The sequence below is a fragment of the Pundamilia nyererei genome, unplaced genomic scaffold (genome assembly GCF_000239375.1).
Source record: "Pundamilia nyererei isolate P.nyererei 1_Seehausen unplaced genomic scaffold, PunNye1.0 scaffold00168, whole genome shotgun sequence".
NCBI lineage: Eukaryota > Metazoa > Chordata > Actinopteri > Cichliformes > Cichlidae > Pundamilia > Pundamilia nyererei.
In genome coordinates, this window is record NW_005187569.1 from 658,588 (window position 1) to 666,074 (window position 7,487).

A 7,487-nucleotide genomic window follows, 5' to 3' on the forward strand; every position below is an offset into this window, starting at 1 on the left:
TGACTCGAGTCCAAGTCATGTGACTCGAGTCCACACCTCTGGTCAGCAGTTTCAAATGTGTGATATAGTCAGGTGGAATGGCAAGAATACTGGGTTATTTTCTTGTTTCCTCCCAAAAAACAAAGGAAAAAAATCCCCTCTTCCTGTCTATGATGACATTTAGAGTTTAACTCTGTAATCAATGCCATTCTGTCCAGTTCATGAAAACTGAATTATGCAGTGAACCACTGGTATATCAACCAGTGGTGCATGGTCATTTATTCATACGAAAATGTCACATATTATTACTTAAATTCACAAAAAGTCCCGAAGAACCCTCAGGCTCTAAAGAGTGACAATTTACCATCACATCGGTTTTAATGAGCTCTCCTTGGCTTGCTGCGCTCCTACGACACCCACTGTGGCTTTGCTTACATTCTACAAGCAATCGTGGCATTGTAAGAAAGTTTCCCCTCTCACTGAGCATTCATGTCTAAAGGACAAAGTTGTCTGCACTTTTTTTAAGGTGGTGGGGGCTGCTAAAGCTGGAACCCACCTTGAAGTGAGAGAACATGCTCACTCATTTTCTTCGTTCTCAGCCTCCCTTCTGTCAGGTCTTAAGCCAAGACCAATGACTCCTATTAGTGAGTGTGGCAGGGCAGCTGACAGGCTAGTCAATATCCATGAGAAGGCCACTTCATTAATGATCCCTACTTGCTCAGAGAGATGGAGGGTCCAGAGAAAGTGGCCTCTGACAGGCCACAGAGAAACACAAAGGGCTTGAGCTTTATTTTCAGTGAGACACAGTGAAATTGTCAGGGTGTCTGACAGTTATATTTGAGAAAAATATATATCCAGTTTCTATTTTAAAAGGAAGAAACTATGTAAGAAGGACACAAATTAGACGGTATTTCCAAAATAAAATGTAGGAATGTATTACAGAAAAACAGCTTCATGAAAACACTCAGCCCTTTGATTGCACTCATCTATCACAGCATCTTCCTGTGGTTTTAACTCTATGGTTGCCAAGGATGACCTTTTGAACTACACCGAGCTGGAGTTCATCCACAGAATGAAGATTTATTAGAGATAAATTTATTGCTTAGTTATTTGTCACCTAGCAAGTAGATTTGTGGATGAAAACCTTATAGATGGAATAATTGAATGAATAATTTCAGTCCATAGATGCAGGTATATATGAAAACAGCTCTAAATTCTCGTTCTGTATGAGGTCAGAGAGATCGGACATCCTAATATGGTCATCTCAGATATGGCTGTGAGCACAGTAACTCCACCCACCAGCTGTTAAAACCATGTTGTTTTCCCTGCCAAGTATTTTAAACTCTAGGTCCATTACTTTCAAAGACATTTAGCCTTTAGAAATTGAATCTTCCTTTTGATATGCCGTGTATTTTACAAAATAAGCAGACAACACATTTAAATCCAAACACATTTATACTGGAGTCATGTTTGCTCATATGTTGCTGAAAGAAACTGCCATCTAAGGCAGCATGCTGTCTGTCCACAGACCTGAGATGGTAGAGGAATGATGGGGAATTACAGCGGTTTGGTTGGTTGTGGGAGTGCAGCGGCGATATGGTTTCGTATAAACTGTAATACTGTGGAGTGCGCTCTCTGGCAGCGCGTTCTGTACTGAAAAAGAAACTGATAAACCATTTCAATGGATCGCAAGTCGTTTAGATAAGTTGCTCTTTCTGGACCTTGGTGAATACACATCCCTTTTCCCCACAAAAAATGCACAAACACAGCTCAGTTGCACACCCACCTGCCTTTGGGCCCTTGTTTTCCATCGTGTTGAGGCGCTCGTCAGCAGGTGTGTGTTCCGGAGGTAAAATGATGTTTCTGCCCTCGACGACATGGGAGAGCTATCTGTGTAATAGAATTATCTGGAGAGGCCACTCAAAATTAACATAATACAGACTCAAAATGTAAATTGTCTTTTCTGTGAAATGTAATGTGCATATGAATCTGCTCTCTTGCTCTTCTCTGTCTTATCATCCTCTCTCTCTCGCTCTCTCTCCCCCCTACACTTTCGCTTTCTTATTTCCTGTTTCTGGGAACTGATAAAAATCCTCTGTGTTGATGTGGCCGCACACACACGTCCACACATTTTGGGTGCAAATACTTGAGAGGTGTGTGTTCCGCTGACACGTGTGAAGCTAAATGCCAACGTACCATTTAAGAGAGAAAGGGCAGCAGCACATCCAACCTTTGTAGTGTGTCATTCAGCGATGTTCACAGCCGTTCACATATAAAAAGGAGGTCTCCTCTGTCCCGGGGAGCAGCGGATCCCTTTCACCCCATCAGGCAAAGGAGAGGAGGGGATGTTAACAACCACACAGACATCTGTCGAATGGAGGGAGGAGGGACAAACAAGAACAGGAAAGACTTTCTCCCCCCTCTTCATTACCCTGAATTTAATATGGTCATCTCGTTCTTTCTCGGGATTTACTTCACCTTGTCCTAGTTTCCTGCATGCTCGTCTCCTTATTCCCTTCCTGTCACACTGCCATGATGAGCACTTTCAGAGTGTTCAACTATTGCATTTAGCCATTCAGAGAGTTTGATAAAGCTACAATCCCCCCCCCCCGTGCCTCAGAATTACATGGCAAAGGGAAAAGGCCACCTCTTTTTCACTAAATGCCTCTCCCATTCATTCACATGACAGCAAAGTAGTATGTCTTTTCCCACGGTAAAATGTCAGATTTGAAAGCCCTCTATTCGATTAATGTTTAGAGTAAGGTTGTGAGCCACCTTTAAACCGAGAAGTATTTTACAGTCAAATAGGAGCACCTCTAATTTGGGGGATGGGAAGCTGGATTGGCAGTGGAATCACAAATTTTTCCCTATGTCTTTTGTAAAGAGCACTTCCACAATGAATGTATATGGATTTGCTTGGAATGGTTCTAAATGCTGTCAGCTTGGCATTCAGACTTTCTATGTATGTTGTTATTTAGCCGCCTTATTATCTATCTGGTCATTGGTGATCCATCTAGGGTTCAGGCTATATCCTCCTCGTGTCTTGTCTGAGCCAAAAGACTGCAATGGCAAAATGTTGAGACTTTATTTGAAAGGTAAGATGTTGTCCTTTCATATCTACGTATTTAGCATGAGGCTAAAACAAGCCTAAATCCTGATAAGGAAAATGAATTCTCTTTCATGAAATTAATGCTTGGCATCGATATCATGACTCTTCTGACTATCAAATGACAGAGAGGAGAAGCCCACACAAAGAAATGAAAAATAGGAGTACTGATCTTTGTGTCATTCCGGTACAGACATACAAGACCCCAGAACGTTTACGCGTTAGCATTTTACCCTGTTTGGATATATCGTTGACCTATGCATCTCATACTACCAGCTTGTGTGTAAGAGAGACTGCGCTCTATTGAACGAGAAACCAATATCTCTTAAAAGGTTTTGGCGGCAGTTAATCGCAATTTGAAGCAATTTTGAAGTCAACATGCCAGCATCAAACATGACTCTTATCTCTCTCATCTCTTTCTCAACCACATGGCTCCGAAGGAGCGAAACACACTGACAGAACTTTGCAAAATATTTCTAGAAACAAAGGGTTTCTACTGCCCAAAACCTGCTGTTGCAGTTTCTGCTACACTAACATGCATTTGAGGAAGAGTTACGGCTGATAACTTTTAAAAGAGCTTAAAACTTTACTTGGGAGCTCAGGAGGTTGGAGGTTCAATCCCTTGCTGCTCCAGTCTGTGTGCTGAATATACTTGGGAAAGATGCTAATTCCAAGTGTACACTGAATGTTATGTATAAAGCCTTTAAGTACAGGAAAAAGTGAAATAGTCCATGGTCATTTTTCTAATCTGTTCATGTAGTTATCAGTTTTACTTTAAAGGAAAGTCTCAACTGTCTGGTAAAGAAACCCCCTATGGTGTCATTTGATTACTTTTATTGTTGTTATTATTGCCCCAAATAAAAATAATGGATTGAATTTATATAGCGCTTTTCAAGGCACCCACAGCGCTTTACAATGCCATTATTCATTCACTCTCACATTCACACACTGGTGGAGGCAAGCTACAGTTGTAGCCACAGCTGCCCTGGGGTAGACTGACAGAAGCGAGGCTGCCATATCGCACCATCGCCCCTCTGAGTGTCTTGCCCAAGGACACAACGACCAGGACAGAGAGCCCGGGGATCGAACCGACGACCTTCGGGTTACAGATACGCTTCCAAACCCCTGAGCCACGGTCGGGACATTGTTCTTTCTTTATTGTGTTTGTTCCAGGTGTTTTGTTTTAATTCAAAAACTACTAGTAAATTACCTGTACTGTTGTACAACACATTTTAAAGCAACTTTAAAAACTATACATATTTCATAAAGAACCAGCAAAATGCAGAATTTCATTATCTGCAAATGAACAAAGTATTTTTTTTATTTAGCACGTATTTAACACTGTAGAACATAAAAACCCCTTTCCAATGCGAAAGAAAGTGAAAACACAAAATATAATAAAACAATGCAAAAGAAGAAAGAACAAAAGAAAACAAACAAACAAACAAACAAGCAAACAAAAAAAAACACTTACTGAGGTTTTGCAGTAAGTGTTTATAAAAGGGTTTTCTGTCTGTTTTTAAATGTATGCACAGATATAATTGGTCTGAGGTCAGGAGACAGTTTGTTCCAAAGAACCAGAGCACAATAGCTGAAAGCACCTTCAGCACACTTGGATGTGATTCTGAGAACAGTTTATAGATCTGCGCTCGATGACCTGGGTTGTCTGACTGGTCTGTAAACTGTAACCACATCAGTGATGTACTGGGGGCTAAACCACTGAGAGCCTTAAGAACTAATGAAAGTATTTTAAAGTTAATTCTATATTGCACTGGGAGCCAAAGAAGTGCCTTCTGTACTGGGGTAATGTGGTCAGTACAGATACGTGTAACTCATGTTTGCTTTTGAGCAGCTGGTGTTGATTCTCAGCTTCCAGTTCCTGTGTTTCTGTCCTTGAAACGCTTTTATGCTTTTATCCTTTTATGGTTTTGATCAAACTTTCATTTTTGACCCATCATGTTTGTCTATAGTACGTGAGTGACCAAGCCAGAGGTCATTCAGACCTTTCAGGTTTTTATTTTTCTGCCATTCAGAAAACAAAGCAAAACAGTAAGTCACACACTGCCTCTTTCACTGTTGCTCTATAATTCAGCACCAGTGTTTTTAAAATAGTTTTTTATCAAAGACTGAAATAGCTCAGTGCTAACAGTGTCTTTAAAGGCTTTTAAAAAGAGTTCAGACTGAGCTCTTGTCAAGTTTTACTACCATCTTGAAGAAGGTCAAGGGTTGTTTTTCTTCACTGACATCAACATGTACCCCCCCCCCCACCCTGTTTTTTATACTTTTTTTTTCTTCTATTCAAAGACTTGGTGGTTTCACTCCACATATTACTCCTTATTCAAAAGCAGTGTTTGTGTTCTTCACTTGTGAATAAGTGTTGGTGGTGAACTGTACAAGCTTCTAGCATATAAACGGAAGGTAGGCTCTCTATGCTGCTAAAATGCAGAGATAGGTTGTGTGTGCTAGTCAGGGCACAGCTATATCCTTCAGTCAAGGTTTGCGCCGGTTCCACAATGCAAGACCAAGATGTGGGAAAAAAGGATTCTTTTACTGCAAGTTTTTCCTCTTTTTTTTAAAAATTCCATCAACTAAATGACTGCACTTCAGGCAGAATGTGCGTTATCATTAAATAGCTTTAAGGCAAGGACCACTCATGTCATGAATTTGTACCTTCAATATCTCTGAAAGATAATGATTGAGGAGCTTGAGAGATGCATCAATTTGCCCTCCTTGAAATCACTGTATTTTATTGAATTGACACTTTGTCAAGGCGTTTTCTTCAGATCAAGGCGTCTATAGGCTCCAACTCTGAATCTTTTCCTAAGTAACACTTATAATTCTATGTCCCACAGCTCAAAGGTCATCATAGGAAAATCTAATCGTAGAAAAACTCCAGAAAGAGGATATCAGCACTGATGCTAAAGGCTTTAGAGTTAGTGTACTGAAAAAAAGTGAAACTTTAATAATAAAGAAAAAGCAAACATTAGAAAGATGCAATGGAGATATAAAAATATACTCCCGCATTCTATTTTAAATACATCTCCACTTGAGATTAAATGTTTTCCAGACATGCAGAAAGTGTCCATGTATAGAATATCTCCCATATACACCCATTTTAGAGAATCTATAGCTCTTCTAAGGTCTTCACTTATCTATCAAAGCAATGACTTTTTGTACTTGTGTCCTGACACAAACGTTCCTGTGGTTTCACCCCAAACATAACATTTTTGAGAGGGGTGAAAGAATTCTGGTCCTTGGTTCCTCTGGTAGAAACATAGGTAGAAACTTAATTCCACTAAACGTTCTTCCCTGGGGACAGTTTCTGTGGAGACAAGAGCATACACAGTCTACTGGTTTTAATTCTCACAAGATAATCAATATCATCTCCATGCTATATGCTGTGTTCCATTCAGACTGTTTTAGTCTAAAAGTAAGCAATTTTTAAAATAGATCTTTATGATTGATATGATAGCTGTCTGATGAGGCCAACATGTAAAACTGTAACCAATACACAAGTACTTATCCACTTTCGCTATTGAGTTGCTGTAGATCTACTCTCAAAGCCTGCAGAGGCCACACTGAACGAACTGCAGTGGCCTCATGAGAATTCACGCTTTTTTGTTTCTCATTTTCCACCAATTATGTCCTGGAGACAAACCCAAAGACAAGGCTGAAATAAATACAGAGCAATACAAACACTCATTTGCTTTGTTGGGCTGAAAAGAAACTCTCACACATTTTTTTTCTTTGCATTTTGAGATTTCTGATTGCAAAAGTAGTCAAAGAGTATAAAGCAGTGAATAGGAACTCATACATTAATGATTTTTTGCTTTCACATTTACAATAAATCCTCAATACGCACACATCATCTGGAATTCCTAAATTGCTTAAAAAGTTCAATTCAACAGTGTTTTAAAGAGACCTTGTCATGTCAGGCTGGACAATCAATGATTTCCCTCTGGCATTAACGGTTAATCAATACTATTGATCGGCCAAGTAGGAAGACTTCAGGAGTTCATTCACTTGCATACATTTCTGGTTTTGACTTGGTGAAGCACTGTCCATTCTTGATGAGGTTTTGGCATTACAAGGCCAGAACCTAATAATTTCCTTATTCCAAATTAAATATTAAAGAGTAATTAGCCACAGGCTTCAATTTCCTTTTATCATTTATATTTTCAGGAGGCTTAAAATAAAAATGCTTTAAACTTAACAGCCAGTTAAGATTAAACTGTGGCACCACATGGAAGCACACAGTTTCGGGATTTTATTCATGCAGTCTCTTTTCTGCATTTTTCCAATAAAGCACAAAGGAATTGGATTTAATGTCTTGTATACCATATATTTGAAGGTGGAAATTACAAGCTATACCTCTCTGGGGACATCTCAGGCCCTCCAAGGT